The sequence below is a fragment of the Lonchura striata genome, chromosome 9 (assembly GCF_046129695.1).
Source record: "Lonchura striata isolate bLonStr1 chromosome 9, bLonStr1.mat, whole genome shotgun sequence".
NCBI lineage: Eukaryota > Metazoa > Chordata > Aves > Passeriformes > Estrildidae > Lonchura > Lonchura striata.
This window is the reverse complement of record NC_134611.1, coordinates 28,762,165-28,776,197: the sequence shown is the minus strand read 5'-3', so window position 1 is coordinate 28,776,197 and position 14,033 is coordinate 28,762,165. Positions and strand designations below refer to the sequence as shown.

Genomic DNA, 14,033 nt, shown 5'->3' with positions numbered 1-14,033 from the left:
AGATTTCTGGATAAAAACATGCTTTTCTCTCTCATGCTTGAGCAACATGCGAAAATAGAAAAAAAAGCAAATCACTTAGTTCTGTCTTTACTAAATTTTCTTTTGGTTTTGCCTGAGATTCCCGATGGTGTCTCTGCTTTTCCCGTGTCTTTCTAATAAACCAGCAGAGTTTGCAATTTGTATTTTTGTATGTGGTGGGTAACCCCACGCTTTGTGAGGTTTCACATGGCCTCACACAGGCAAACCCATATTTCTTTTCATTTGTACCTTGTTACACAGCAGTTTAAATGTATAAAAAGCAAGTTTTGCCCAGATTTTTCCCAGGCATAGCCAGGCTAACCCAGAGGGGGTTTGGGCACAGTAGTTCCCTGCAGCCTTCTCTGTTTCCAAGAAAACACAGAGCTCATCTCCCTCTTCCTACCAAAATCTGCAGCAAATCTTAATTTTCAGCCTGAGAACCCAGCTGAAAAATGTGTTTTCTGCAACACTGTTGTTCTTAAATGATACCAAAAATCAATTGTAATTAAAATAGAAAAAAAAGAAAGGCACCAATACAAAGTTAAAAAAGCAAATCTACACATTTTTCAAGAATACTGAGGTGTGTTTACCTCAGTCTAAGCACTGTCCCCAGATGGTCAGTTCTTCACTCAAAGAGTTGTCTACCTCCAGTGCACAGTCAGTGCTGTTACCCGAGGTGCTGTAGGCAATAATATTTAGTATTTTATTTTTTATTCCAGACAGGATGGTTTGCCTTCAGCTGTGGAATTCTACACCCTTCATTCTCAAGGCTAAATATCAACGCCAAAAAAAGAATTAAACTGATACACAAGACTAATAAGAATGAGCCTGATTAGGCCATTATTCTACAGCATTGGAATTATTTTCTGTAATACTTAAAAAAACAGATCTTTTTCATGTTTCAATTTGCACTGCTATAAAACCACATTTTTTTTTTTTTAAGAACGAAAACCTACCTTATAAGTATTTTCCTGTTTCAAACAAATCCTTTTATCTAAGGGTGAGCCCAGGTTGTTACTTGAGATTGTTTGCATAAAATCTCATTAGCCTATTGATTCTCCTTCTAACACCTTAGGTAGTACTTCATTACCATGCAAATAGAGACAGGCTTTTTACATATACCTTAATGCAGCACTGATTATTCTCCTTTCATAGCACCGGCAACAAAGCCCCGTAATGAAAGTCATCAATAATTGTTCAACAGGTGAAAGAGATTAGAATCAAAGAGACACTTTCTTATCAGCAAGAGCTTCCTTTTCCCCTCCAAAACACAAATTTGGCTGATTACCATTCTCAGGGATCTGCAAGGCTCCCAGTTTCATCTTTTCCTCCCACAGACAGACACAGTGCACTGCAGGGTGAGATGTTTTGGAATTCAGAGTGCAGTCCGGGACCCGAAGGAAGCAGTGGTGCTTCCAGTGCTGCCTTCTTCCCCCAGTTCCCAGCCCTGTCCTTCCAGACAGTTCCAGTGACGGCTCTGAAGCACCACCTCAGCTTTTCATTCAAACACTTCTGATGTGGAAGGTCCCTGCTTTAATGTGGCACACGGCTTGTGAGAAAGAACAACGGAATCAGAGAGTCATGGAATGGTTTGTGTTAGCAAGGACCTTGAAGATCAGACACCTTCCACTGTCCCAGGTTGCTCCAGCCCTGTCCAGCCTGGCTCTGGACTCTTGCAGGGATCCAGGGGCAGCCACAGCTGCTCCGGTCTGGGTGATGTTTGAGGTCCCATCCAGCCCAAAGCACTCTGTGATTCTGGGAAGTCATATTGACAGTGGCTACAAATCTATCTTAATCTTAACCCTAGGTGCACTCCAGGATGTCAGCACAGCATCTCTGGGACTGTCCTTGGGACAGAGTTGGAAGTGCAGAAACTCCAGCAGGGAATGTTTGTTGGCAAACAGCCTCTGCTGGGATAGAATCACAGAACCCCAGAACATCCTGAGCTGGAAGGGACCCTCAGGATCATCCAGTCCAGCCCCTGTCCCTGCCCAGACACCCCAACAATCCCACCCTGTGCATCCCTGGGAGCTTGTCCAAACCTTCCTGGAGCTCTGGCAGCCTCGGGGCCCTGCCCATTCCCTGGGGAGCCTGGGCAGTGCCAGCACCTCTGGGGAAGAGCCTTTCCCTGAGCTCCAGCCTGACCCTGCCCTGGCACAGCTCCTGCCACTCCCTGGGTTCTGTCCTTGTCCCAGAGGGCAGAGATTGGAGCTGTCCCTGTGCTGCCCCAAAGGTGGGGATGCCAAAGGTGTCCTTGCAGGAAGTGTAGCCCAAAGGAACCCATGCTCTTCACAAAATGCTCAGCAGAGACTTTGGTAAGGAGCAGAACAGAGAGGAGAGGGGAGAAAAAAAAAATCCAACAAAGCAGATTGGGAAGGCAGCAAAATGCAACTGGCTTCAGTGGTGCAAAAATGTCTTGGGAGGAATCCCAGCATGAAGCAGGTAACCCAGTCCACCTGACTGAACAGTGATTTTATTGCTGCTTCTTTCATGTGATCACACCCAGGAGCTGCCATTTGAGACACCACAAACACTATTGATAGAGGCAGGCACTACCCATGGGGTGACATTTGTGCAGAGCCAAAACAAGGGAAGGGAAGGGAAGGGAAGGGAAGGGAAGGGAAGGGAAGGGAAGGGAAGGGAAGGGAAGGGAAGGGAAGGGAAGGGAAGGGAAGGGAAGGGAAGGGAAGGGAAGGGAAGGGAAGGGAAGGGAAGGGAAGGGAAGGGAAGGGAAGGGAAGGGAAGGGGGCTGGATACAAAACCTACTGGGGTGAGAACGCAAGACCTACATGTGACCAAGGTCCTCTTCTCCCTGTGACTGAGACAGGACCCAGGGAGTGGCAGGAGCTATGCCAGGGCAGGGCCAGGCTGGAGCTCAGGGAAAGGCTCTTCCCCAGAGGTGCTGGCACTGCCCAGGCTCCCCAGGGAATGGGCACGGCCCCAAGGCTGCCAGAGCTCCAGGAGGGTTTGGACAATGCTCCAGGGATGCACAGGCTGGGATTGTTGGGGTGTCCTGAGCCAGGAGTTGGACTCAATGGTGCTTGAGGGTCCCTTCCAGATCTGGAGATCCTGTGACTCCATGAGCCATGAGCAGAAGTGTGCACAGAAGAAACAGAGGGATGCAATAGAAATGTTGGAGGCAGCCTCCAGCAGTTTTTCTTTAACAAGCACAAATGCAGGCACAGAGCAACAGCAGCACTACAAATGTGGCTGTGAGAGGCAGCAAAATACACACCTGTTGGTGCAGAGTGCTAATTGGGGAAAAAAAGTAAAATAAAAAACACTTGGGATTTTAACTGAATAAAACACTTCTTACTTGTTTCTCCCAAAGTTAAGCACAATGGGGTCTCCTGTGTAGGCAGACAGTACTTGTCTGTTAAATTTTCCTGCAGAAAACAACCTGTAAGAAAGAAAACATCAAGTAACCAGCCAAATAAAGGAAAGGGAATTTCACTTTTATGTGCCTATAGTTTATAATGAATTGGGCCAAATTTCTGTAGCAATTGTGAGCTGAAAGCCAGAGCTTTGCTATAATTCAGTTTGATTACTATTGTTGACTTCCTTTTCAATAGTTTTCCTAAGAACCAATAGAAAAAAACAAGAATCTATTATCAAAAAGTCCAGCAAGGAGGGGAGGAGGAGAGAATACACAAAATAATAAAAATGTATGTTTTGAGTAGAACCTCATGGAAAGGATTTACTCCACAGGCAAATTTTACTCCATTGCCAAGAAATAACAAGTGAAGGAGCAAAAAAATAAATATGTCAGAAATTCTATTGTCTCGTCAAAAGCAAAGCATATTAATTGTGTAAATATAAATGTAATAGTAATGATATTATTCAGCTCAACCAAAGCCAGCTAATGAATCCCACTGCCTAAAAGAGCCTGCTTCACTTATCAGCATTCCAGTCACAACTGCCACAATTTCCATTTGCATCGTCAGAACACAGAAGTGGCTTAAAAGAAAAGGCAAAAACCCTAGAAATGCATGTATAATATTTACTAATCACTACTAATTCAGAAAGATTTAGGAATTTGTATGCCTTCAGCTGCCAAATATCATCTGAAATGTTTTAATACTCTCCAAGACCCTTACTGCCCTTTTAGTTGCAAATTTTAGAAAGGATTATGTTTTCTTGCTTGGCTTCTTTGCACAGAAATTGTGCTCTATGCAAGGAATCAGCATTATGTGATTAACACAGACAAGAAACAATCAATACAAATAAAAAGTTTAAAATGGGCTGGAGGGACAGGATAATGAGGAATGGCTTCCCACTGCCAGAGGGCAGAGTTAGATGGGATATTGGACAGGAATTGTTTCCCGTGAGGGTGCTCAGGCCCTGGCACAGGTGCTCAGAGAAGCTGTGGCTGCCCCTGGATCCCTGGAAGTGTCCCAGGCCAGGCTGGACAGGGCTTGGAGCAACCTGGGACAGTGGAAGGTGTTCCTGACCATGGCAGGGGTGGGATTGGATGGGCTTTAAGATCCCCTTCCATCCCAAACCATCCTGTGGTTCTGTGATTCAGTGGATGGCGTTGGTAGCACCCAAACCAATGTAGGATAGGAAAGAAATACCATATTCCTGCCACTATTAGGGAAACAATTTCAATACAATGATACTTATCATCCAAAACATATCAGTCAGAAAACTTCACGTCTTTAATGGAAAAGATAAAATTGTTTTGATCATGAACAGGTCCTGGCCCAGGATCATCCAAATTTGCTGTGCTGCTAATTCAGGGTGCTGCTGCTAATTGGTCCCAGACAGCCTTCTCCATGTTATCTTCTTTGATGAACTTCAGAAAACGGAAAAAATTAAGTTGATAAAAAACACAAACCCAGGGCTTACTCCAAAAATCTGTGGGTCTTTGGGTTTGTTTTTTTTTATTGTTTTCCATTTTCTAAGCACTGCAACCCATAGATCTAAGCATGTGTTGATCAGCCAACCCCAAAACAAGATTTTCTGAATACCACTAGCAAAGGGAAGAGAGGAAGAGAGAGCCCACCAGTTCTGAAAGGATCTTTACAGGACAGGGTCAGTGTTAACAAACAGAAATTCTACCTGGTACATACTGGATACCAAAGAAATACATGAAAATATGCAGCTGGGCCTATGGCTGAGTGAGTTTTTTCTATCAGAATTCACTTTGAAAGTTATTTGATTATATTGAACTGTGACAAATTGTGAGACATTTTGCACTCCTTCTTAAAAATCTACAGTCTGAGTAAATCACCCTCAAAGCTTCATCTCTGTTAAATGAAATATAAGACTCAGTATTAAAGAGCAAAATTTACCTGTTGACAGCAGTGATGGACTGTCTTTGCTCTAAAGACATTGCTTAATTAAAAACAAATGGGGTTAATGTGAGTTAAAGCTACAAGCTCAAGTGCAATCAACAGTCAAGTCAATCTGAGAGTGGGGTGACCTTGAAAGGAGAATGTTTTCACTCCTTAAACACATTGCTGACTTTGGGGAAAGAAATATAAAGTTTAAAAAGAAAAAAAGATATGAGGTTGTTAATAGGCTGTGAGGAAAGGATCTAAAAGAAAACAGTGTTGCATCTTGCTCTTCTGTGGCCAGTGAGACAAGGACCTATATTTTTAATTAATATTTTTCATGCACCTTCATTTATCTCCACCATATTGTTCTCCCTAAGTGTCTACAGTTAAATCAAAAGAGACACTCACTAGGGAAAAATAACCCAGTCGAGCCTAACAACAACAAAAGTGCTGTTATCCACAGGAATACCACAGCTTCTAAGGAAGAGAGAAAATCAGGGAGCCATTAATTAGAAAATTAGTTCCAACCAAGCTGGCAAGGTTTATTTTCATGTCGAAAATGGGAATGTTGCTGTTTACATCTCTCAGAGGCCTTTAGAGATGCCAACTGTGAAGAAATTTAGAAATGCTCAAAAATAAAGGAATTTTTTCTACACTTCAAGGCACAATGGCAGAAAAATCAACTTAATTATATCTCATCTCCTCCACCAGCACATGAACAACTGGATGTGTTGAGGAGTGAGAGAGCAGCCAGCCAGGACCACCCCAACCCACTTTTTATCCATAAAGATTCTGGAAAGCTTGGGAAAAGTTTTTTATGAAACTTCAGAGAACAAGAGTCTTTAGAGGATGCAATTCTGCCAACAGAGCCCCAGCCCTCCCAATGGGGAATTTCCACTTGGACAGGGGAATTTCCACAGGCCCATGAGGAAGTTCCCAGGGAATGAATAAGATTATAATTTTAAAGCACAGTTACCTGCACAAAACTTATTTCATCTTCACAACTCGCTTGATTGCTTTTCCCATTATTATTGGAAAGTCATTCCAGAACCTCATTTCCTCTATCTGTGAGCAAACTTCTGGAGTCCAGCCGGAATTTATGAGCAGACTATTTGAAACCACTCATTCCTATGCTAACATTTCCCTAGAACTTTCTTCATTGATTACTTTTCTCTCTAAAGTGCCTCTCCAGAAAAAAGGCTATCGCCTGTCAACTTTAATTTCACAACGTATCATCATATAAAATAGGTCTCTATTTCTTTAGTCAATCTAATCATTTCAGAAAAATATGGGACATTTTGCAAGATAAATGTTGGAGAGCCAGGATTTAACATGAGTGATGGGAGCTGGAGTAAGGGAGTGCCTGGAGGCAGGAGGCCTTGCTGTGCTCCATCCCTCTGCTCCCTTCTCAGAAGTGACACCTCCAAAAGGTGCTTTGATGGGTCTGAAACAGGCAATAAACCTTTACAAAAATGTATCACCTACACACAAAATAAACCAGGAGCTGTCCTCTGTTATAAGCAATTTCCAAGGATTAAAGCACTCAATCCTTTCCTTTCTTTCCAAAACAAGGGTATATTCCCCTCTTTTTCTCACTTAAAATACAATTTAAGTCTTGCTACCAAGGAATAGAAAAGGTTACAGAGACTAATTGTGTCACAATTCATTTTCTCAGGAAAGTTCCCAAAATCCCAGACTGAGGATTAAAAGATCTAGCTCGGGTTGGTCGTGCACAGTTCCCAAAGCCAGGAGGAGAACTAGCAGGAGGAATGCTCTGTCTGCAGGAAGTAGTCCTCAATTTGCTTCAGAAAAATAATATGCAAAAAGAAGAGTCTCCCATTATACAAAGGATTCTGAAAACACCTGCAGGGTCCAGAGCTGTTGGTTTTGGGCAAGTCACAGATTTTTTTTTTATGTCTTCTCTCTGTGTCTTTTCTAAGTGTGGTTTCCATGGTCCACATTTAGAAAAAAAAAGAAACCATTTTTTCTAGGTGTTTGCAAGATCCTGCCTGTGCTGTCCCTACAGATGGGATGAGTAGGTGGGAATAGTAAGAAAGGCAATGACACCCAATCTGACCACAAACAGCTCAGTTAAAGCTAAACCAGGCAAAAAAACACATTTAGTGGGTGGTTTGGGGCTGCTATAAAAGAGGGGAAGACAAAAGATTGGGCTCATGTGGTGCTTCATGAAAGGTCACAGGAGAATTGTGACAAACCAGAACAAAATCCATTTCTTCCCTAGCACCAACACAAGGCCATGCTCTCCTCCAGACCAAGGTTATTTGTCTATCCATGTCCTAATTTGCTGATAGGCATCACACACTTCCATTCCTTTTCATTCAAAATTAGATAAAAGTTAGGAAATTGGGCAGCACACCGTGCCCCTGCAGAGAGACACTCATATATTCAATGTCATCCAAAGTCTCCCTGATGTGAGGAGCCCAGACTAATTTACTGCCTCTCCTAGTCTCAACAAAATATAAACAACATCATTTACTCTGACCTGTGGTGTGCTGCTTTCCCTTCTATTTTTCAGATATGTTTAATAAGTTTCAGAGAAGCACATATGCAGAATTCAGAGACCAAGTGACAGGAATAATTTACTGAAACCTGGAGATCCACATCCCTCTTGTTTTTAACACAAATGGCAGCCTTCACTGTCTTTAAAAAGGAGACTGAGGAGCTGGGCACTGTGCATTAGCCAGGTTTAAAACTCTCTCCAGGAACTTTCATTTCCTCTGAAATAGCAATATGAGAAGAAAACTCGAGTCAGGATCTCCCTCCAGGATGGGATGATTTAACACCACCCACCCAAAAGGATAAATGAGCCCCCAAAACCAGCTCTGTCTGGAGCCAGAGGTGAAAGAAGGAATTTAACAGATGCCATGGGAGCCACAGTCCTGGCAGGGCAGCTGCTCTGTGCTTGGAATCAGGGACAATTCAGGGAGCCAAGAAAGCCCAAGCCTTTAAAGGCAAGGTGTCCATCTCCACCCCAAAGCCTTCATCCTTCAGGTGCTGGGAGAGCATCTACTTCCAAGAGCCCTTCTCATGGCTCTGAGAGGTTTGGAGAGTTTCTGTGCCTCGTTAAACTCGGGTCTGGCAAGGCTGGAGAGGATGTCCCACCCTCACACAGGGAGGGAGATCAGCCTTTGGATCCCCGGCAGGGATGTTGCCCAAGGCATTCACGTTCCCAGCCTCCCTGGAACACCCCAGAGCAGAGGAAATGTTCTGTGATTTACTGCCAGCAGTGCTTCTGCCCAGAGCACTGATTAAAATTTGGCTTGGGCAAAGGAGCAATAAATGAAACATAAAAGAAATAAAATTTTGCGGGGTTATTATCATTGCTGCTCTCATTTCAAAGGAAAGCCAGAAGGGGGGATTTCCCAAGAAACTCTGTTTTTCTTAAAAACCTCCTAAGAGCAGATTGAAACTACAGCCAGCCATCCCCACGGTGGGACTAAAAAGAAAGCAAAGGCTACAAGGAAATTGCAGCAGTTAGAGACACTTGGGGTTTATCCCGGGACAGGAGGGAAATGCCTGAATTCCTGTGGCTGCTCTCTCTGTGATCCCAGTGCACCCTGCTCAGCATCCCTTCTCATTCACCCCTTCCAGCCATTAGCACATCCTCAGGCAGGGTCGATTTCTGGCTAATGCCACTGGCAACACTCAGATGCAAAGAAAAATCCTGAGCACTGATGTCCAAGATATTATTTGGACCAAACAATGCATTAGAGCACGTGCCTTGTCTACCCCGTGGCATCACTTTATCCTTTAGCAACTATAAATCCAGGAACTTGCTCTGATCCTGGAAGAACACGAATCTGGAATCTCAAATCTGTGTATTTTGCTGGCTTAATTTATCAATACTACAAATGAATATAATTTATTGAATAATAGCAGTGAATCTAAAAAAAATTAAATGCACAAATGCTCCTTCTATCCTGCTACTCAGTAATAGAGTGAATAAAATCCAGTAAAGGGGTAGAGTGGACAACTAAACACTCAAATATTTCTCTCATGCACCAAGATATTCTGAATCCTTGCCTAACAAACCTCTTCCAAAACAGAGAAAAATACAATAGAATATTAAATAAGAGAGAACACAGAGTTTAAAGCACATCCTGCATTGGTAACAGGGTTTTGTGGGGTAGCCATAGCAAAATAATGCTCTGGGGGTTGTAAAAAACCATGAAATCCCATACAGGCCTGGATAAAATTTATCACTTTTTTACAAAAGTGGGCTGCCAAGGGGCTCTGGATTCACCCACTGAGGATTTCCCCCCTGGAAAGCCCAAACACACAGACACATGTCTACTCAAATGCATCTTTTATTTCCAAGTTAAAATTCTCAAATAATATTTTGGTCTGATGGTTGCAGCCACGCAGATATTAATTTAATGCCTGTAAATTTAAATTAAGCTTGGCAGCCTGTGCATGGAGCAAAGCATTACCTGTCCCACATATGAGGCAAAGAGTTGACAAGCTGCTTCCTTTCTGCCAGACAAAATGTTAATCAGGGTGCTCCCCAAATTAATGCTGGGGAGCTGCAGCAAATTTAGGGGCCTCTGACACTTATGAATTATGAATTTAGCACTCAGTGTTTAACTAGAGCCCAGATATAATTAATATTAGCTTGCCTGGAATGCAGGAATAAGCAAACTAAAGTGCCTGTGGGTACATAATTTTTGGAGCACCATGATGACACAGCCAGGCACTGTGGAAGTGTGGAATGAATGTGACTCCCAAGAGGGTGGAGATAGATGTGTGCAGCTGCTCACAGGAGGCACCCAGCAAAACTATTGATTAAAATGTCATACTCAGGAAACTTGAGTTCTGTTTTGAAGCTGAGCTTTCCAGAGTTTTCCCTCTCCATCCAGTCCTGCAACACAGGGAATGAAGAAACCCCAATTTCCCTCTTCCTCAGCCACTGGACTTAAACCATCCTTTACAAGCTGCTCAGGTCACCCTTTGTATCCCAAAACATGCACATGAACAGGGTAGATGACATTTTTCCAAGGAATGTGATGGAGCCACAGAGCTCCTGCTCCCATCTCCCAACACACTGCTCCTGTGCACCCACAGTGCTCTCCCAACTGGATATTGAAAAGCCTCAGAGCAGAAGAGCAGCCCAGGTTAATTTTGGATGGAGTTTGATAATTAGAGTTATCAGACAGTAGGAGCCTTCCTCGAGCATGTTTGAAACTCCCTCAAAGGAAAAACAATGTGATACTGTGAATATATTATTTCTTTGCAAAGATAAAAACTAGACTCGTGCTGTGGTCATCATAAAGCTTCTCTCAGTTTTGGTTTCTGATGTTTTTCTGCACTTTCTGTAGATCCTGATCTGTTTCTTCCAGATGTATCTGCTTTAGACAAAATAATCTGAAAATCTGTAGTTGTGTGACACCAGCTTACTACAGCAAACTAGATCTAAAAACATTCACAGCCCACAAGTCCATCCATTAAATGGATGGCTATTTGCATAATGCAATATATAAATTCTAAAACCTGCAGAAAATAGCTGAGATATTTCAAGGTTATAATGTCTTGCACCAAGACTCTGAAATTTAATCAGTTTTGAGAATAAATTTGTTCTGGCTCCAGTGTCCCAGTGCCCAATTCTCCCTGCATTGCCTGGTGGGAAACATCCTTCTAGTGCAAGCCAGGGAAAACTCAAATTAACTCCTGTGTAGAAAGTTGTGCTTAGAATCACCTTTTTTTGAGGAGGTGGAAGTTTGGGGAGCAGATTGTGGTCAACAATGAACCTGCTTGACAAGGTCAGGTGGTTTGTGAAGAGAAAATTGCTGCCTGTGTAAAAGTAATTAGGTTGCACTGAAGAGAAGCTGCCAAAGTCCCAGAAGCCTCCATGGGGTAAAGCAGAGTAATTAAAGCAGTTTTAATGCCTATTTCCAGCAGCAAAGTCTGGCTCTAACACTGGCTGTCAAAAAAAAAAAAAGCACACAGAGGTGATGAAATTGCATCATTTCATAAAATGCTACTACTAAATAGCAAGGTGCTGGTGCTGAAATACCCAATTATCTATCCACTGGAATATTAACTTCTGTGCCCACACTGTCCAAGCAGGAAGCAGAAGTGGGAATTTGGTGCAGTCACATATTCCCTGAGCCTTTACCAGCACCTAAAGCCTTGCCAGCAGAGCAGCCCATGACTTAATTTCCTGTGCAGCTCCAGCTCATGTTCTGCTCTGCAAAACCCCCCAGAAGGGTCAGCCAAAGCTTTCTGCAGCAAAAAAAAAAAACAAAACACATTGACAGAAAGTCTTTGGAGCAAGGGAAAAGCAGAAGGAGCTTTAAGAGCTTGAGCAGAAGCTGGATAATCCAAAACTCAAGTTTTCCAGGCTGCTCAGGTGAGGGTGCCTGACCTCAGCTCAGCTCTCCAATACCCAGACTATAACAGTCTTGGATTTAAGCACCACTTCTCCTCCCACATTTCCTGGGAACAAATTTGCCATTAAGACCAAAATTCCATCCACCAAAGACAGGACCCAAAGATAGCCTCAACTGGTAAAGAGATAAGACTTAATCATTTCCTGCCATTAGTGATGTTTCTATAGATCCCATAAATTGTTGAGATTTGAGGGGTGGGTGTTGTTTTTGCCTTTTGTTTTGTTTTTAATTAAGCAAAGCAGACAATTTGTACTAACTCTGTAATCTTCCCCTCACCCACAGAAGAGCTTTGAACAACAACTTCTTCCAGTTCTTTCCATTTTACCTGCGAGCTCAAAGTCGACTTTCCTCTGCTGCTGACAAAGTGAACCTGAGCAGTGGGAAGCCAGTAAATCTCAAGCAGCAGTGATGCTTTATGTACCTTAAGTACTGCAAGATTAAAAATGTGGTTTTATCACAGTGTGATACCGACGTTAATAACTCGTCTGGAGCAGGAATTCAAAGCTTTCACTATTCTATAATTGAAAGTAGCCCAGTTGCACACGGATTCAGGTAGCAACAGAGGAGCTCAGATCATCTTAGTCAGTGTTTCACTCCAACAGGAGCCTGAGAAGGGCAGTGGAGCATCACTCAGTCAGGCATTACCAACACTGGGGTTTGCATTAGCAAATGAAGCTACATGCAAGTCACAATCCCACGCCAGCCGACTACAAAGCAGGTCAGGCATGCAGAAAAATTCATTCGTGGCACTTGCTGAAAGCAGAGGGAACATTTACATTTCAGATTTTCAACCCATCAGCAACAGCCTTACCTGCTGCTACATTCTCAGTTGTCCCAGCAACGAGCAATTCCTTTTCTTTCAGCCTTTTCATTATCGCTTCTCCTTTTCAGTAGGCTTTTGTGAGACAATTATTTCATAGATCTTAATTACTGTTTCATTTTGTTTTGACTGGGCTCAGCATAACAACTGCAGGCTGTCACAGACAGCAGCTGTCCCTCCAGCACGGCCACGGCCACCGCAGAGCTGGCGCTCGCTGCCAAAGGAGCCAGAGCAGCAGGAGCAGCACGCTGGAGGGGTTTCAGGGCAGGACAGAGGGACAGCCAGGTGGACACAGCCTGGGAAGGCTCAGGAGGAGCTGCCCTGGGCTGGCTGTGGCATCTCCACAGTAGCAGGGACAGGGTGGGTGGCCCAGGTGACAGGAGGGAGCACGGGGAGGGAAGCTGGACTCACTGCAGGGAGTGCTGGGCATGTCACAGCTCTGACAAGGGTGGGGGGAGACAAAGGCACAAGAGAGGCCAGTAAGGAGAACTCTGGTGGAGCAAGGAAAGGAAAGAAACCTTCCTCAAATAGTTTGAAGAAGCCTTTGTCCTGCCTGGGAGCTCCTGAACTCACTTTGCAGAAAGTTCTGCTCATAGGGTGGGCAGGACAAGCTTTCCAGCTTGCTAAGCAAAAGGAACATTTAAACTCTTGTAACTCCTTTAAAATCACCGCTCACAGTTCACTTTAGCACAAGAAGCCAAACAGCCACCACCAGCAAGAGCAATTTGAAACATTCATCTGGATGGCAGTGCTATTTCACATCTCCTCTTCAGCCATTGCTGGCATCCAACTTAGCACAAAACCCAGAATCTGAAATAAAAGCAGCACTTCCATAGCTGCCCTGGAGCACCATTAAACTTGGGCAACCTTCAGTGGTGGAGCTGCAAGTTAATTTTTTAATTTTCCTTAACTGATTGCAGCTAGCCATGTTGTTCCTAAACCCTATCTCACCTCCACACTTGGTTCATCCACAGACTTTTCAGGGAGCTGTTGCACATTTGGTGCTCCCTTATTCTCTAGTCCTTAGACTGAATCAGGAGAAGTGCATCTCCTTTCACTGTGAAGGATTAACTGCAGCATAAAACAGCCTGAGATGGGAACACTGCTGTTTTATTCTGAAATGCAAGGAACTCTCAGACCTTTGTGCCTGTAAGCCAAAGCCTAGAATTAAACACAGGATTCGGTCTGAGACCTTAGGAAAGGCAAACTTAGGTGCAAGAAACAAGAATGTGGATTTATAGTTTAAAGCACAGACACATTAAGAAGAAGATTTAGAGTTTTGGAGTTTAGGATATAGAAAAAATAAAAGTTACAGAGGTAAACAAGGAGTTTAGAATGCAGCAATGCATGTTTGTGTGTCATAACATGATCGGCTAAGAAAGCTTACACTGTAACATGAGTCCATAAGACAAAATATTTAAGGACTGAGTCAAAAACATAAATACTCTTATTAGCAGTGTTTTATTAATCAATAAATCCTTTAAAAGTCTTGGAACTAGGAATTTTGTG

The 14,033-nt window shown here is 43.3% G+C and overlaps 1 long non-coding RNA gene across 1 annotated transcript; it reads right to left on the bottom strand.

Moving 5' to 3' along the window:
* Nucleotides 1-641: 641 nt before the first annotated feature.
* On the bottom strand, nucleotides 642-12,763 carry LOC144246744 (uncharacterized). The gene is made up of 3 exons (XR_013340413.1): nucleotides 12,516-12,763; nucleotides 3,335-3,418; nucleotides 642-697 (listed from the first exon to the last, which is right to left on the bottom strand). It is a non-coding gene; the product is annotated as an uncharacterized LOC144246744 (long non-coding RNA).
* Nucleotides 12,764-14,033: the final 1,270 nt, after the last annotated feature.